General features: G+C 37.7%; 1 non-coding gene across 1 annotated transcript; it reads left to right on the top strand.

The window, feature by feature from the left end:
* The first annotated feature begins 6,067 nt into the window (after positions 1 to 6,067).
* Positions 6,068 to 6,171, top strand: LOC130942420 (small nucleolar RNA R71). The gene has a single exon (XR_009070990.1). It is a non-coding gene; the product is annotated as a small nucleolar RNA R71 (small nucleolar RNA).
* Positions 6,172 to 17,905: the final 11,734 nt, after the last annotated feature.

The following is a 17,905-nucleotide window of genomic DNA, read 5'->3' as shown; positions in this document are numbered from 1 at the left end:
TTTGTCACTAACGCCCAGCAGGTTATAGGTTTGAAGCACGTCACAGTCATTCATGAACGGAATCCTACTCGGAATACCACAGACAAGGTAAGACTTTCCGGATTCCCAGGATCCTACTCGGAACACCACAGACAAGGTTGGACTTTCCGGATCCAGACAAATGCCGCCATCTATCTAGCTTATACCACGAAGATTCTGTTGGGGAATCTAAGAGATACACATTCAAGCTTGTGGTGCATGTAGAACGTAAGTGGTTGTCAATCACGCGCGTTCATAAGTGAGAATGATAATGAGGGTTATCTAACTCATCATCATTCATCATGTTCTTGAGTACGAATGAATATCTTGGAATAAGAATAAGATAGAGAATTGAATAAGAGAAAATAGAACTTCATTAATCTTTGAGGTACAGCAGAGCTCCACACCCTTAATCTATGGTGTGCAGAAACTCCACCGTTGAAAATACATAAGTAAAAGAGGTTCAGGCATGGCCGAATGGCCAGCCCCCCTAAACGTGATCAATGATCTCCTAAGATGAAGAATAAAACAAAACTGAGACCAAAGATGTCTAATACAATAGTAAGAGGTCCTATATATACTAGACTAGCTACTAGGGTTTACATGAGTAAGTAATTGATGCATAAATCCACTTCCGGGGCCCACTTGGTGTATGCTTGGGCTGAGCTTGATTAATCCACGAGCTGAGGCTTCTCTTGGAGTTGAACTCCGAGTTATGACGTGTTTTGGGCGTTCAACTCCGGATAATGACGTTTTTCTGGCGTTTAACTCCAGACAGCAGCGTGTACTTGGCGTTTAACGCCAAGTTACGTCGTCATTCTTCGAATAAAGTATGGACTATTATATATTGCTGGAAAGCCCTGGATGTCTACTTTCCAACGCCGTTGAGAGCGCGCCATTTAGAGTTCTGTAGCTCCAGAAAATCCATTTCGAGTGCAGGGAGGTCAGAATCCAACAGCATTAGCAGTCCTTTTGTCAGCCTTTTTCAGAGTTTTGCTCAAATCCCTCAATTTCAGTCAGAAATTACCTGAAATCACAGAAAAACACACAAACTCATAGTAAAGTCCAGAAATGTGAATTTAACATAAAAACTAATGAAAACATCCCTAAAAGTAGCTTAATCATCCTAAAAACTATATAAAAACAATGCCAAAAAGCGTATAAATTATCCGCTCATCACAACACCAAACTTAAATTGTTGCTTGTCCCCAAGCAACTGAAAATCAAATAGGATAAAAAGAAGAGAATATACTATAAAGTCCAAAATATCAATGAATATTAATTTAATTACATGAGCGGGACTTGTAGCTTTTTGTTTCTGAACAGTTTTGGCATCTCACTTTTTCCTTTGTAGTTTAGAGGTATTGGCGTCTCTGGGGGAACTTAGAATTTGGGATAGTGTTATTGACTTTCCTAGTTAGGCATGTTGATTCTTGAACACAGCTACTTGTGAGTCTTGGCTGTGGCCCTAAGCACTTTGTCTTCCAGTATTACCACCGGATACACAAATGCCACAGACACATAACTGGGTGAACCTTTTCAGATTGTGACTTAGCTTTGCTAAAGTCCCCAATTAGTGGTGTCCAGAGCTCTTAAGCACACTCTTTAGCTTTAGATCACGACTTTAACCACTTAGTCTCAAGCTTTTCACTTGGACCTTCATGACACAAGCACATGGTTAGGGACAGCTTGATTCAGCCGCTTAGGCCTGGATTTTAATTCCTTGGGCCCTCCTATCCATTGATGCTCAAAGCCTTGGATCCTTGCTTTAAGATTTTCGCCACTTTTTTTTTTTTCACTGCTTTTTCTTGCTTCAAGAATCAATTTTCATGATGTTTTTCAGATCATCAATAACATTTCTCTTTGTTCATCATTCTTTCAAGAACCAACAATTTTAAACACTCATAAACAACAAGATCCAAAGACATATGCACTGTTCATTCATTCATTCAGAAAACAAAAGCATTGTCACCACATCAAAATAATTAAACTAAATTCAATAATAATTTCGAAAATTATGTACTTCTTGTTCTTTTGAATTAAAACATTTTTTTCTTTTAAGAGAGGTGAAGGACTAATGGATTTTATTCATAGCTTTAGGGCATGGTTACATACTAATGATCATGAAATAAAGACACAAAACATAGATAAACACAATAATTAAAAACCGAAAACAAAAAGAAATAAAGAACAAGGAATGAATCCACCTCTAGTGGCGTCTTCTTCTTGAAGGACCAATGATGTTCTTCAACTCTTCTATGTCCCTTCCTTGCCTTTGTTGCTCCTCCCTCATTGCTCTTTGATCTTCTCTTATTTCTTGGAGAGTGAGGGCGTGTTCATGGTGTTCCACCCTTAGTTGTTCCACATTATGGCTCAAATCTTCCAAGGAGGTATTAAGTTGCTCCCAATAGTTGTTGGGAGGAAAGTGCATTTGAGGCATTTGTTGATGGTGAACCTCCTCTTGTTCTCCTTGAGAGCCGTGAGGAACTTCCCTTGTTTGCTCCATCCTCTTCTTGGTGATGGGCTTGTCTTCTTCAATGGAGACATCTCCATCTATGATAACTCCGGCTGAATAACATAGATGGCATATGAGGTGAGGGAAGGCTAGCCGTGCCATGTATGAAGGCTTGTCAGCTATTTTGTAGAGTTCATTGGATATGACTTCATGAACCTCTACCTCCTCTCCAATCATGATGCTATGAATCATGATGGCCTGATCCACAGTAACTTCAGATCGGTTGCTTGTAGGGATGATGGATCTTTGGATGAATTCCAACCATCCTCTAGCTACAGGCTTGAGGTCCAGTCTTCTTAGTTGGACTGGATTACCTTTGGAGTCAACTCTCCATTGGGCGCCTTCCACACAAATGTCCCTAAGGACTTGGTCCAACCTTTGATCAAAGTTGACCCTTCTAGTGTAGGGGTGTTCATCACCTTGCATCATAGGTAAATGAAATGCCAACCTCACATTTTCCGGACTAAAATCCAAGTATTTCCCCCTAACCATGGTGATATAGTTTTTCGGACTTGGGTTCATACCTTGGTCATGGTTTCTAGTGATCCATGCATTGGCATAGAACTCTTGAACCATTAAAATTCCAACTTGTTGTATGGGGTTGGCTATGACTTCCCAACCTCTTCTTTGAATTTCAAGTCGGATTTCCGGATACTCATTCTTCTTGAGTTTGAAAGGGACCTCATGGATCACTTTCTTCTTTGCCACAACATCATAGAAGTGGTCTTGATGGCTTTTGGAGATGAATCTCTCCTTCTCCCATGACTCGGAAGTGGAAGCTTTTGCCTTCCCTTTCCCTTTTCTTGAGGAGACTCCGGTCTTGGGTGCCATTGATGGTGAATGAAAAACAAAAAGCCTAGGCTTTTTACCACACCAAACTTAAAATTTGCTTGTCCCCAAGCAAAAAAAGAAAAGAAGAGTAGAAGAAGAAGAAGAAAATATGGTAGAGAAGGAGAAGAGAGGGTTCGGCTATATGGGAGAATGTGGGTTTGAGTTGTGTGAAAATGTAAAAGAAAAGAAGGGTATTTATAGGGAGAGGGGAGGGTATAGGTTCGGCCATATTGGGTGGGAAAGGGTGGGAAATTGAATTTGAAAGTAGTGGGGGTAGGTGGGGTGTATGGGGAAGAGGGGTTGATGTGAATGGTGAATGGGGAAGTTGGGAAGAGGAATTGAGGTGATTGGTGAAGGGTGTTGGGAAGTGTGACATTGAGAATGAGATTTGGGTTAGGAGAGTGTGAATAGGATTAAAAGAAATGTGGTAGGTGGGGATCCTGTGGGGTCCACAGATCCTGAGATGGGGATCCTGTGGGGTCCACAGATCCTGAGGTGAAAACAAATACCATTCCTTCACCATATAGGCATGTAACATGCCTTCATGCATCATTCTGGCGTTCAAACGCCCATTGATGCACGTTCTGGGCGTTAAACGCCCATGTTATGCATGTTTCTGGCGTTGAACGCCAGTTTCATGCTTGTTTCTGGCGTTCAGCGCCAGATTGTCCTCTGTGTGCGCATCCTGGCGTTTAACGCCAGGTTGTTGCTTGTTTTGGGCGTTCAACGCCAGAAAGATGCTCTGTTCTGGCGTTGAACGCCAGAAAGATGCTCCTTCTGGGCGTTGAACGCCAGTCCGTGCGTCCCCTGGGTGAAAAATTTTTTTCTTCTGTTTTTGACTCTGTTTTTAATTTTTTTGATTTTTTCGTGACTCCTCATGATCATGTACCTAATTAAACACAAAAATAACAAAGAAACAAAATAAAATAAAATTAGATAAATAAAATTGGGTTGCCTCCCAACAAGCGCTTTTTTAATGTCAATAGCTTGACAGTGGTTCTCATGGAACCACAAGGTGATCAGGTCAATTTAAGTGTGGTCTTCCCAACACCAAACTTAGAGTTTGGATGTGGGGTTTGAACACCAAACTTAGAGTTTGGTTGTGGCCTCACAACACCAAACTTAGAGTTTGACTGTGGCGGCTCTTCTTGACTCTGAACTGAGAGAAGCTCTTCATACTTACTCTCTTTTGTCATAGAGGGATGGCCATGTGCTTGAAACGCAAGGTAGTCCCCATTCAATTGGAGGACTAACTCACCTCTGTTGACATCTATCACAGCTCCTGCTGTGGCTAGGAAAGGTCTTCCTAGGATGATGCATTCATCTTCTTCCTTCCTAGTTTCTAGGATTATGAAATCAGTAGGGATGTAAAGGCCTTCAACCTTTACTAGAACGTCCTCTACTATTCTATAAGCTTGTCTCACTGACTTGTCTGCCAGTTGTAATGAGAACAAGGCAGGTTGTACCTCAATGATCCCCAGCTTCTCCATTACAGAGAGTGGCATAAGATTTATCCCTGACCCCAGATCACATAGAGCTTTTTCAAAACTCATGGTGCCAATGGTGCAAGGTATTAAGAACTTGCCAGGATCTTGTTTCTTTTGAGGTAGAGTTTTCTGAATCCAAGTATCTAGTTCACTAATGAGCAAGGGAGGTTTACTTTCCCAAGTCTCATTACCAAACAGCTTGGCATTCAGCTTCATGATAGCTCCTAAATATAGAGCAGCTTGCTCTCCAGTCACATCTTCATCCTCTTCTGAGGATGAATAGTCTTCAGAGCTCATGAATGGCAGAAGGAGATTTAATGGAATCTCTATGGTCTCTAGATGAGCCTCAGATTCCTTTGGATCCTTAATAAGAAACTCCTTCTTGCTTAAGGGACGTCCCAGGAGGTCTTCCTCCTTAGGATTTTCGTCCTCCTCCTCCCTAGTGCATTCGGCCACTTTGATCACATCAATGGCCTTGCACTCTCCTTTTGGATTTTCTTCTGTATTGCTTGGGAGAGTACTGGGAGGAGTTTCAATTACTTTCTTACTCAGCTGGCCCACTTGTGCCTCCAGATTTCTGATGGAAGATCTGGTTTCATTCATGAAACTGAAAGTGGCCTTTGACAGATCAGAGACTATATTGGCTAAATTAGAATTATTTTGTTCAGAGTTCTCTGTCTGTTGCTGAGAAGATGATGGATATGGCTTATTATTCAGCCTTGTACGTCCACCATTGTTAAAACCTTGTTGAGGTTTTTGTTGATCCTTCCAGGAGAAATTTGGATGATTTCTCCATGATGAGTTATAGGTGTTTCCATAAGGTTCACCTAAGTAATTAACCTCTGCCATGGCAGGGTTTTCAGGATCATAAGCTTCTTCAGAAGCTGCCTCTCTATTACTGTTGGATGCATGTTGTAATCCATTCAGATTTTGAGAGATCATGTTGACCTGTTGAGTCAACACTTTGTTCTGAGCCAATATGGCATTCAGAGCATCAATTTCAAGAACTCCTTTCTTCTGAGGTACCCCATTATTCACGGAATTCCTCTCAGAAGTATACATGAACTGGTTGTTTGCAACCATGTCAATGAGTTCTTGAGCCTCTTCAGGCGTTTTCTTCAGGTGAATAGATCCACCTGCAGAATGGTCTAGTGACATTTTCGAAAACTCAGAGAGTCCATAATAGAATATATCTAATATGGTCCATTCTGAAAACATGTCAGATGGACATCTCTTGGTCAACTGCTTGTATCTTTCCCAAGCTTCATAGAGGGATTCACCATCTTTTTGTTTGAAGGTTTGAACATCCACTCTCAGCTTGCTCAGCTTTTGAGGAGGAAAGAATTTATCTAAGAATGCAGTGACAAGCTTATCCCATGAGTCCAGGCTATCCTTGGGTTGTGAATCCAACCATACTCTAGCTCTGTCTCTTACAGCAAAAGGGAAAAGCAAGAGTCTGTAGACTTCAGGATTAACTCCATTTGTCTTTACAGTCTCACAAATCTGCAAGAATTCAGTTAAAAACTGATAAGGATCTTCAGATGGAAGTCCATAAAACTTGCAGTTTTGTTGCATTAAAGCAACTAATTGAGGCTTAAGCTCAAAGTTATTGGCTCCAATGGCAGGAATGGAGATGCTTCTTCCATCAAACTTGGATGTTGGTTTTGTGAAATCACCAAGCATTCTCCTTGCATTATTATTATTATTTTCTTCTGCCATCTCTTTCTCTTGTTCGAAAATTTCTGAAAGGTTGTTTCTCTTAAAGATGTTTTTGGATTGTTGTAATTTAGCTTCTCTTAATCTTCTCTTCAGAGTCCTTTCAGGTTCTGGATCAACTTCAACAAGAGTGCCTTTATCCCTGTTCCTGCTCATATAAAAAGAGAAGAGAACAAGAATAGAAAGAGAAATCCTCTATGTCACAGTATAGAGATTCCTTTATGTTAGTAGAAGAAGAAAGGGGTGGAAGAATGGGGATGGAAGGTTTCGGATTTATGGAGGAAGAGAGGTGAAGAGAAGTGTTAGTAATTAAATAATTAAATAGAAGAAGAAGAGAGAAGAGGAATTTCGAAAATAATTTTGAAAAAGAGTTAGTGATTTTTCGAAAATTAGAGATAAATTGTAATTAAAATTAAAACATGAAACAATTAATTAATTAAAAAGAATTTTTGAAAAAGAGAGAGATATTTTCGAAAATAGAAGAGGGAAAATTAGTTAGGTGGTTTTGAAAAAGATAAGAAACAAACAAAGTTAGTTAGTTGATTGAAAAAGATTTTGAAATCAAAATTGAAAAAGATAAGAAGATAGTAAGTTAGATAAGATATTTTAAAATCAAATTTTGAAAAAGATAAAATTTTTGAAAAAGATAAAATTTTTGAAAAAGATAAGATAAAAGATAAAAAGATTTAATTCAAAAATTTTGAAATTACTTACTTCACTAACAAGAAACTACAAGATAAGATTCTAGAATTTAAAGATTGAACCTTTCTTAACAAGAAAGTAACAAACTTCAAATTTTTGAACCAATCACATTAATTATTAGTGAATTTTCGAAAATTGCATATAAAGATAAGAAAAGGATTTTGAAAATAATTTGAAAAATATATATTTTTTTTTTGAAATTTTCGAAAAAAAATAAAAAAAATGAAAAAGATATGATTTTTGAAAAAGATTTTGAAAAGATAAGATTTTTAAAATTGAAATTTTGACTTGACTTGTAAGAAACAACTAATTTTGAAAATTTTTGACCAAGTCAACCCAAAATTTCGAAATTTTGGAGGGAAATAAGGAAAAGATATTTTTTTGATTTTTGAATTTTTAACTATGAGAGAGAAAAACAACAAAAATACTTTATGCATGAAATTTTTAGATCAAAACAATGAATGCATGCAAGAATGCTATGAATGTCAAGATGAACACCAAGAACACTTTGAAGATCATGATGAACATCAAGAACATATTTTTGAAAAATTTTTGATGCAAAGAAAATATGCAAGACACCAAACTTAGAAATCTTTAATGCATGAAAAATATGAATGCAAAAATGCACATGAAAAACAACAACCAATTCAAAACAAGAAAACATCAAGATCAAACAAGAGGACTTATCAAGAACAACTTGAAGATCATGAAGAACACTATGAATGCATGGATTTTCGAAAAAATGCAAGAAAAATTTTTAAATCATGCAATTGACACCAAACTTAAAAATTGACTCAAGACTCAAACAAGAACACAAAATATTTTTGGATTTTTTTATTAAAATTTTTTTTTCGAAAATAAAAGTTTGAAAAACGAAAAATAAAAAGAAAAATTTTGAAAAAGATTTTTGAAAAGAAAATTACCTAATCTGAGCAACAAGATGAACCGTCAGTTGTCCATACTCGAACAATCCCCGGCAACGGCGCCAAAAACTTGGTGGACGAAATTGTGATCACTTGTTCTTTTGTGCCTTTTGGCATCATTGTGAAATTATTCCTTTTAGAAATTGACCTTCTTTCACAACTCCGTTCAACTAACCAGCAAGTGTACTGGGTCGTCCAAGTAATAACCTTACGTGAGTAAGGGTCGAATCCACAGAGATTGTTGGTATGAAGCAAGCTATGGTCACCTTGCAAATCTCAGTTAGGAGGATTAAAGGTTTATGGGTTTAAATAAAATAGAAAGAAGTTAATTAAAAAGGGATAGAGATACTTATGTAGATTCATTGGTGGGAATTTCAGATAAGCGGAATGGAGATGCTGTAGAGCTCTCGGACGCCTGCCTTCCTACTGCTTCTACTCAATCCTTCTTACTCCTTTCCATGGCAAGCTTTGTATAGGGGTTCACCATCAGCTGTGGCTACTTTCAGTCCTCACGGGGAAATATCCTATGCGGCTGTCACTCGCATAGCTAACCAGTCTGGAGGCATCACCCATGGTTGATAGCTACATCCCATCCTCGCAGTGAAAGCTAATGCTCACGCACTCTGTCACAGTACGGCCAATCACCGGTTGGTTCCCTCCCCTACTGGAATAGAATCCCTCTTTTGCGTTTGTCACTAACGCCCAGCAGGTTACAGGTTTGAAGCACGTCACAGTCATTCATGAACGGAATCCTACTCGGAATACCACAGACAAGGTAAGACTTTCCGGATTCCCAGGATCCTACTCGGAACACCACAGACAAGGTTGGACTTTCCGGATCCAGACAAATGCCGCCATCTATCTAGCTTATACCACGAAGATTCTGTTGGGGAATCTAAGAGATACACATTCAAGCTTGTGGTGCATGTAGAACGTAAGTGGTTGTCAATCACGCGCGTTCATAAGTGAGAATGATAATGAGGGTTATCTAACTCATCATCATTCATCATGTTCTTGAGTACGAATGAATATCTTGGAATAAGAATAAGATAGAGAATTGAATAAGAGAAAATAGAACTTCATTAATCTTTGAGGTACAGCAGAGCTCCACACCCTTAATCTATGGTGTGCAGAAACTCCACCGTTGAAAATACATAAGTAAAAGAGGTTCAGGCATGGCCGAATGGCCAGCCCCCCTAAACATGATCAATGATCTCCTAAGATGAAGAATAAAACAAAACTGAGACCAAAGATGTCTAATACAATAGTAAGAGGTCCTATATATACTAGACTAGCTACTAGGGTTTACATGAGTAAGTAATTGATGCATAAATCCACTTCCGGGGCCCACTTGGTGTATGCTTGGGCTGAGCTTGATTAATCCACGAGCTGAGGCTTCTCTTGGAGTTGAACTCCGAGTTATGACGTGTTTTGGGCGTTCAACTCCGGATAATGACGTTTTTCTGGCGTTTAACTCCAGACAGCAGCGTGTACTTGGCGTTTAACGCCAAGTTACGTCGTCATTCTTCGAATAAAGTATGGACTATTATATATTGCTGGAAAGCCCTGGATGTCTACTTTCCAACGCCGTTGAGAGCGCGCCATTTAGAGTTCTGTAGCTCCAGAAAATCCATTTCGAGTGCAGGGAGGTCAGAATCCAACAGCATCAGCAGTCCTTTTGTCAGCCTTTTTCAGAGTTTTGCTCAAATCCCTCAATTTCAGTCAGATATTACCTGAAATCACAGAAAAACACACAAACTCATAGTAAAGTCCAGAAATGTGAATTTAACATAAAAACTAATGAAAACATCCCTAAAAGTAGCTTAATCATCCTAAAAACTATATAAAAACAATGCCAAAAAGCGTATAAATTATCCGCTCATCAGTTGTTCATGTGCATTTTTGCATTCATAGTGTCTAAACATGAAAGATTTCTAAGTTTGGTGTCTTGCATGTTTTCTTTGCATCAAAAATTTTTCAAAAATATGTTCTTGATGTTCATCTTGATCTTCAAAGTGTTCTTGGTATTCATCTTGACATTCATGGTGTTCTTGCATGCATCATTGGTTTTGATCTAAAAAATTTTCATTTTTTGGGTCATTTTTATGTTTTTCCCTCTCATCATTAAAAATTAAAAAATAAAAAAAAATCTTTTTCTTATTTTTCTCAAAATTTTGAATATTTGAGTTGACTTAGTCAAAAATTTTAAAAACTTAGCTATTTCTTACAAGTCAAATCAAATTTTCCATTTTAAAAATCTTATCTTTTTCAAAACTTTTTCAAAAATCAAATCTTTTTCATTTTTCTTACTATTTTTCAAAAATTTTTAATTTAATTTTCAAAATCTTTTTCTTATCTTCATCTCAAAATTTCGAAAACTTTACTAACAATTAATGAGATTGATTCAAAAAATTTGAAGTTTGTTACTTTCTTGTTAAGAAAGGTTCAATCTTTAAATTCTAGAGCCATATCTTTTAGTTTCTTGTTAGTCAAGTGATTAATTTTAAATTTTAAAATTCAAATCTTTTTCAACTATATCTTTTTAATCATATCTTTTCAAATAATATCTTTTTCAAAAATTTGATTTCAAAATATCTTTTCTAATTACTTATCTTTTTTTTAAATTGATTTTTAAATTTTTTTTCAACTAACTAATTGACTTTTTGTTTGTTTCTTATCTTTTTCAAAAGCACCTAACTACTTTTCCCTCTCTAATTTTCAAAAATTTCTCCCTCCTTTTTAAAATTTTTTTTAAATTAACTAATTGTTTTAAATTTTAATTTTAATTATTTTTTCTCTCCTAATTTTCGAAAATTACTATCTCTTTTTCAAAATTTATTTTCGAAATTCTCTCTCCCTCATCTTATTCTATTTATTTATTTATTTATTTACTAACACTTCTTTTTATCTCAAGAATTCGAAATCTATCTTCACCCTTGTGTTTGGATTCTTACCTTTTCCTTCTTTTATTCCCTTCTTCTTCTACTAACATAAAAGAATCTCTCTACTGTGGTAAAGAGGATCCCTATTATTATTTTCTGTTCCCTTCTTTTTCATATGAGCAGGAGCAAGGACAAGAATATTCTTGTTGAAGCAGATCCTGAACCTGAAAGGACTCTAAAGAGGAAACTAAGAGAAGCTAAATTACAACAGTTCAGAGAAAACCTTATAGAAATTTTCGAAAAGGAAGAGGAGATGGCAGCCAAAAATAATAATGCAAGGAGGATGCTTGGTGACTATACTACACCTACTTCCAAATTTGATGGAAGAAGCATCTCAATCCCTGCCATTGGAGCATTTTGAGCTGAAACCGCAACTAGTTGCTCTACTGCAATAGAACTACAAGTTCCATGGACTTCCATCAGAAGATCCCTACCAGTTTTTAACTGAGTTCTTGCAGATCTATGAGAATGTTAAGTCTAATGGAGTAGATCCTGAAGTCTACAGGCTCATGCTTTTTCCCTTTGCTGTAAGAGACAGAGCTAGAATATGATTGGATTTACAACCTAAAGATAGCTTGGAGTCATGGGACAAGCTGGTTGCGGCCTTCTTGGCTAAGTTCTTTCCTCCTCAAAAGCTGAGCAAGCTTAGAGTGGATGTTCAGACCTTCAAACAAAAAGATGGTGAATCCCTCTATAAAGCTTGGGAAAGATACAAGCAGATGACCAAAAGGTGTCCTTCTGACATGCTTTCTGAATGGACCATTTTGGATATATTCTATTATGGTATATCTGAATTCTCTAAGATGTCACTAGATCATTCTGCAGGTGGATCTATTCACCTAAAGAAAACACCTGCAGAAGCTCAAGAACTTATTGACATGGTTGCAAATAACCAGTTCATGTACACTTCTGAGAGGAATTCCGTGAATAATGGGACGCCTCAGAGGAAGGGAGTTCTTGAAATTGATGCTTTGAATGCCATATTGGCTCAGAACAAAATGTTGACTCAACAAGTCAACATGATTTTTCAAAGTCTGAATGGATGGCAAAATGCATCCAACAGTACTAAAGAGGCATCTTCTGAAGAAAAAGCTTATGATCCTGAGAACCCTGCAATAGCAGAGGTAAATTACATGGGTGAAGCTTATGGAAACACCTATAATTCATCATGGAGAAATCATCCAAATTTCTCATGGAAGGATCAACAAAAGCCTCAACAAAACTTTAATAATAGTGGAAGAAATAGGCTCAGCAATATCAAGCCTTATCCATCATCTTCTCAGCAACAGACAGAGAATTATGAGCAAAGCACCTCTAACTTAGCAAACTTAGTCTCTGATATGTCTAAGGCCACTTTAAGTTTCATGAGTGAAACAAGGTCCTCCATTAGAAATTTGGAGGCACAAGTGGGCCAGCTGAGTAAGAAAGTCACTGAAACTCATCCTAGTACTCTCCCAAGCAATACTGAAGAGAATCCAAAAAGAGAGTGCAAGGCCATAGACATAATCAACATGGCCGAACCTAGAGAGGAAGGAGATAACGTGAATCCGAATGAGGAAGACCTCATGGGACGTCTCTCAAGAAAGAAGAAGTTCCCTATTAAGGACCTAAAGGAATCTGAGGCTCATATAGAGACCATAGAGATTCCATTAAACCTCCTTCTGCCATTCATGAGATCTGAAAATTATTCTTCCTCTGAAGAGGATGAAGATGTAACTGAAGAGCAAGTTGCTCAATATCTAGGAGCCATCATGAAGCTGAATGCCAAATTGTTTGGTAATGAGACTTAGGAAGATGAGCCTCCATTGCTCAGTAATGAACTACATACATGGATTCAGCAAACTTTACCTCAAAAGAGACAAGATCCTGGCAAATTCTTAATACCCTGTACCATAGGCACCATGACCTTTGAGAAGGCTCTGTGTGACCTAGGGTCAGGCATAAATCTTATGCCACTCTCTGTAATGGAGAAGCTGGGGATCATTGAGGTACAGCCTGCCATATTCTTATTGCAAATGGCAGACAAGTCAGTAAGACAAGCTTATGGATTGGTAGAGGACGTGTTGGTAAAGGTTGAAGGCCTTTACATCCCTGCTGATTTCATAATCTTAGACACTAGGAAGGAGGATGATGAATGCATCATCCTTGGAAGACCTTTCCTAGCCACAGCAGGAGCTGTGATAGATGTTAACAGAGGAGAATTAGTCCTTCAATTGAATGGGGACCACCTTGTGTTTAAAACTCAAGGATGTTCTTCTGTAACAATGGAGAGGAAGCATGTAAACCTTCTCTCAGTACAGAGTCAAACAAAGCCCCCACAATTAAACTCTAAGTTTGGTGTTGGGAGGCCACAACCAAACTCTAAGTTTGGTGTTGAATCCCCACATCCAAACTCTAAGTTTGGTGTTGGGAGTCTACAACATTGACCTGATCACCTGTGAGGCTCCATGAGAGCCCACTGTCAAGCTATTGACATTAAAGAAGCGCTTATTGGGAGGCAACCCAATTTTTATTTATCTGATGATTAGATTTTTGATGGTATAGAATTTTACAAATGAATTCTCGTTGCAAGTATAGTTTCTAAACCAATCACTAATCCTTTCATACAAAAGATTGTTTGTCACAAGTAACAAACCCCTAATTTTATAAACCGAAGTATTCAAACCTAGGGTCGTTCTCCCTAGGAATTACAATCAAGTGTCTTGTTATTGGTTAGAAATGTGTTTTGGGGTTTTGGATAAGAAGCATGAAAGTAAATGGCAATGAAAATAAACTAACAACTATAAAAGGCTCTTGGCAAGGTATGAAAATTAGAAGTCCTATCCTAGTTATCCTTCTCAATTGTGATGAGAATTGTTCATTGCTACCACTTAGTTAACCCTTACTAAATAAAGGAAAGTCAAGTGGATGAATTGACTTGAGCCACAAGTCCTAGCCAACTTCCAAGGAAAGACTAGCTTTAGTGCACTCCAAACCAATTAGCAATCTCTCCAATTACCAAGCAACAAAGGAATTAGATAACTCAAGTATCACTAACTACTCTACCTAGGCCAAGAGGAACAAAAGCTATACTATATCTAGAAGAGGCATTTCAACAAACACATAAAAGGCAATAAAAGTAAACAACATAAATTGCAAGAATTAAAGAGAGATCTAACTACAAAGGCAAGAGATCAATAATAGAAAAGCAAAGAAGAACAATTATTATGAATTACCTCTTATTGAATTGAAAGGAAATGGAAGGAACAATAGTAGATCTACAACAAAGTATAAGAACAACATAAAAGAAATTACAACAAAGGAGTAGAAGAATGATGAATGTAACAACAAAGAATTGAGAAGTAGAAGTAGAAGAGAACATGAATTAAAACCTAGATCTAAGAACTAAACCTAATCCTAATTCTAGAGAGAAGAGAGAGCTTCTCTCTCTAGAAAATAACTCTAACTACTAAACTAAGCTAATTGGTAACTAACATCTAAAGTATGGAAAGTATGTTGATTCCCCTTCAATTCTTGGCTTAAATAGCATCAGAAATGAGTTGGATTGGGCCCACAAGGCTTCTAAAATCGCTGGCCACGTTTTGCTTTAAGTGAACTAGGTGGCAGCAACGGCGAGTGCGCGTACTTTGCGCATGCGCGCCACCATACGTGTAGCAACTATGGCAAATCTTATATCGTTTCGAAGCCCCGGATGTTAGCTTTCTAACCCAACTAGAACCGCATCATTTGGACCTCTGTAGCTCAAGTTATGGTCGTTTAAGTGTGAAGAGGTCGGCTTGACAGCTTTCCGGTTCTTTCATTTCTTCATGAGTTCTCCAACTTTTCATGCTTCTTTCTTCATTCCCTTGATCCAATCTTTGCCTCCTAAACCTTAAATCACTTAACAAACATATCAAGGCATCTAATGGAATCAAGGAGAATTAGATTTAGCTATTTTAAGACCTAAAAAGCATGTTTTCACTCTTAAGCACAATTAAAGGAGAATATACAAAACCATGCTATTTCATTGAATAAATGTGGGTAAAAGGTGATAAAATCCCCTAAATTCAATACAAGATAAACCGTCAAATTAGGGTTTGTCAACCTCCCCACACTTAAACCAAGCATGTCCTCATGCTTAAGCCAAGAGAAAGCAAAGGGCATCAACATTTATTCAATGTAACCTATCTATATGCAACCTAAACTATATGCAACTAAATGCAAAATGGTTTTACCTACTTGGTTAAAAATAAATCAATCCTCCTAGTCATATGTGCACAAGTAGGGCCAAGATCATATAACGATTCATGAATCCTACCAATTCAAATATAAAAATTGAAGTTCAAATAGACTTGCAAGAAGAACGCTCGTGAAAGCCGGGAATCAAGGAATTGAGCATCGAACCCTCACCGGAAGTGTTTGCACTCTAGTCACTCGGTGTTTGGGGTTGATTCACTCAATTCTCCCCTAATCATGCTTTCTAAGATTTGTTTTTCATCTAACCATCAACAATTATTCAATGCACGCATACATGTATCATGAGGTCTTTTCTTTAGGTTGTAATGGGGCTAGGGTTAAGGTAGGATCATATATGGCTAGTGGACTTAGGATTTGAATCTTTGATTAACTGAAACTTTCCCACCTAACCTATATAATGACCTATACAATTAAGTACTAATCTAACTACCCATTCCTCACTTTTTCACATACTCATGCATTTTCTTTTCATTTCACAACACTTATGCATTGATTCTTATTGAGCTTCACTTTGGGGCAGTTTGTCCCCTTTATTGCTCTTCTTTTTTTTTCTTTTTTCTATATATATTTTTTTCTTTTTTTCTTTTTTCTTTTTTCACTTTTATTTCTTTTTCTTTTCATTTTTTTCTTTTTCTTTCAAACTATACACAAGAACATCAATGCATAAGGTCTACACATTTAATCAATACATGAGTATGTACCAATTCCCCAATATAAAAATATAAAACACAAACACCCTTTTATCCCAACCAATGTCCCAAAGTTTTCCCACTCTTGGATGACACTCACACTCACTAGCCTAAGCCAATCAAAGATCCAAATAAAGGACATTCATTGTTTTCCGCTTTAAGGCTTGTAATGTGCTAAAATAAGAATAAGTGGGTTAAGCGTAGGCTCAAAGTTGGCTAACAAAGGAAGATAAAAGGTAAGGCCATTTGGGTAAGTGAGCTAGTGGAATGATGGCCTCAATCATATAAATGCATGAATACACAAAATAATGGACATAAAGAATCAAACAAATCGAAGATTACACTCATAGGAAGAGAATAATGCACACAAGAAGGAAAAATAAGTGGTTATAAGATGTAACCACATCATTAGGCTCAAATCTCACTTGCTTGTGTTCTTAGCTCAAAAACCATGTTCCAAAATACATTCTTTCAAGCAAGTTCAACAGAAATTTTTCTTTTTCAAATTGGTAGGTTGCCCTAAAATGGTTTCTTGGGAAAGAAATCATCACTCTAACCAAGTAGTCCTAATAAGAAAAAGGTAGTAAAATATGTACAAATTCTAACTAACATGCAACCTATCATGCAATGCAATAACTAATCTAACAAAGAAAACTAAGAATTGGTGTTAAAAAGGAAATTGTTACCCATGGAGATCGGTCGAACGACCTCCCCACACTTGAAGATTGCATCGTCCTCGGTGCATGCAAAGAAGAGCAAGGTGGACGGGTTGCTACAATTGATGAGCTCCTTCAAAAGGTTGTGCGGATGACTTGTTTGTTGCCCCATTTAAAAGCTTTTCCTTTCTACCTCCTTGGTGGCCAACCTAAAAGGATAGAAAAGGAAAGAAATATTAAGCCTATAACAAGGATATCGAAGCAAATAGAACATAGGCGGGGGCTAATGCCAAATAAAGGTATGGTTCTCTACTACATGGTAGCTACAACATGTAGAGGAGGAAACAATAAGAGAAAATGGCATATCAAGAGGCACCAAAATAATGCAAGGAATCCTCAACAATTGAGTAGGAAGATGCAACACCATTATTAAAATGACTAAAAAAAAATGAAAACATGCTACAAAAACTAAATGAAAATGGGAAGAGTAGAAGTATGCGAATGTGATAAGCAAAAGAAAATGGAAGGGGAGAAAAAAAACTCTTTTTTTTTTACCGACGGTTGCGCGTCATGCACGTTTATGCGTCGATGGGTATATTAGTCGAAGGACGCGTACGCGCCAAGTGCGCGCACGCGTGCGTCGAGTTAGGCCGAAGGCATAGTGTCGGCCCAAGTCTGGCACAACTCTCAGGTAAAAGTACCGGGGATGCAGATTGTGCAATCGACGTGCGCGCGCACAGTGCGCGTGCGCGTGCATTGCGAATTTAAGATAATGTGCGCGTACGCGCCAGGTGCGTGCACGCGTGCATAGACTTGTGCCTCAGGCCCAATGTTCGCACAGTGCAGGCCTAACTCTCGGGTTTTTTTGGCTTGAGGTGAAATTTTTCATCCACGCGTACGCGTACAGTGCGCGTCCGCGTGGATGGTCAAAAAATGCTCGGGTGCGCGTACGCGTTATGCGCGCGCACGCGTGGATGGTGTTCTGTTTTTCAAATAATTTTTTTTAAGTTCTTGCACCAATCCAAGCCTTTCAATCCTCCAAACAGCTACCAAAACACCCTAGAACCTTATTCAACATACTATACTACTAACTAAACTTGATAAAACAACAAAAACAAGAAATTAAACTAATTCTACCAATATTTACAAAAGATAAAAATGAAAATGAGAATCTACCTACAATGGCAACT

Source organism: Arachis stenosperma, chromosome 7 (assembly GCF_014773155.1).
Source record: "Arachis stenosperma cultivar V10309 chromosome 7, arast.V10309.gnm1.PFL2, whole genome shotgun sequence".
In the NCBI taxonomy this organism is placed as follows: Eukaryota; Viridiplantae; Streptophyta; class Magnoliopsida; order Fabales; family Fabaceae; genus Arachis; species Arachis stenosperma.
Note: the sequence above shows the minus strand (reverse complement) of the source record. Positions and strands in the feature narration are given on the sequence as shown.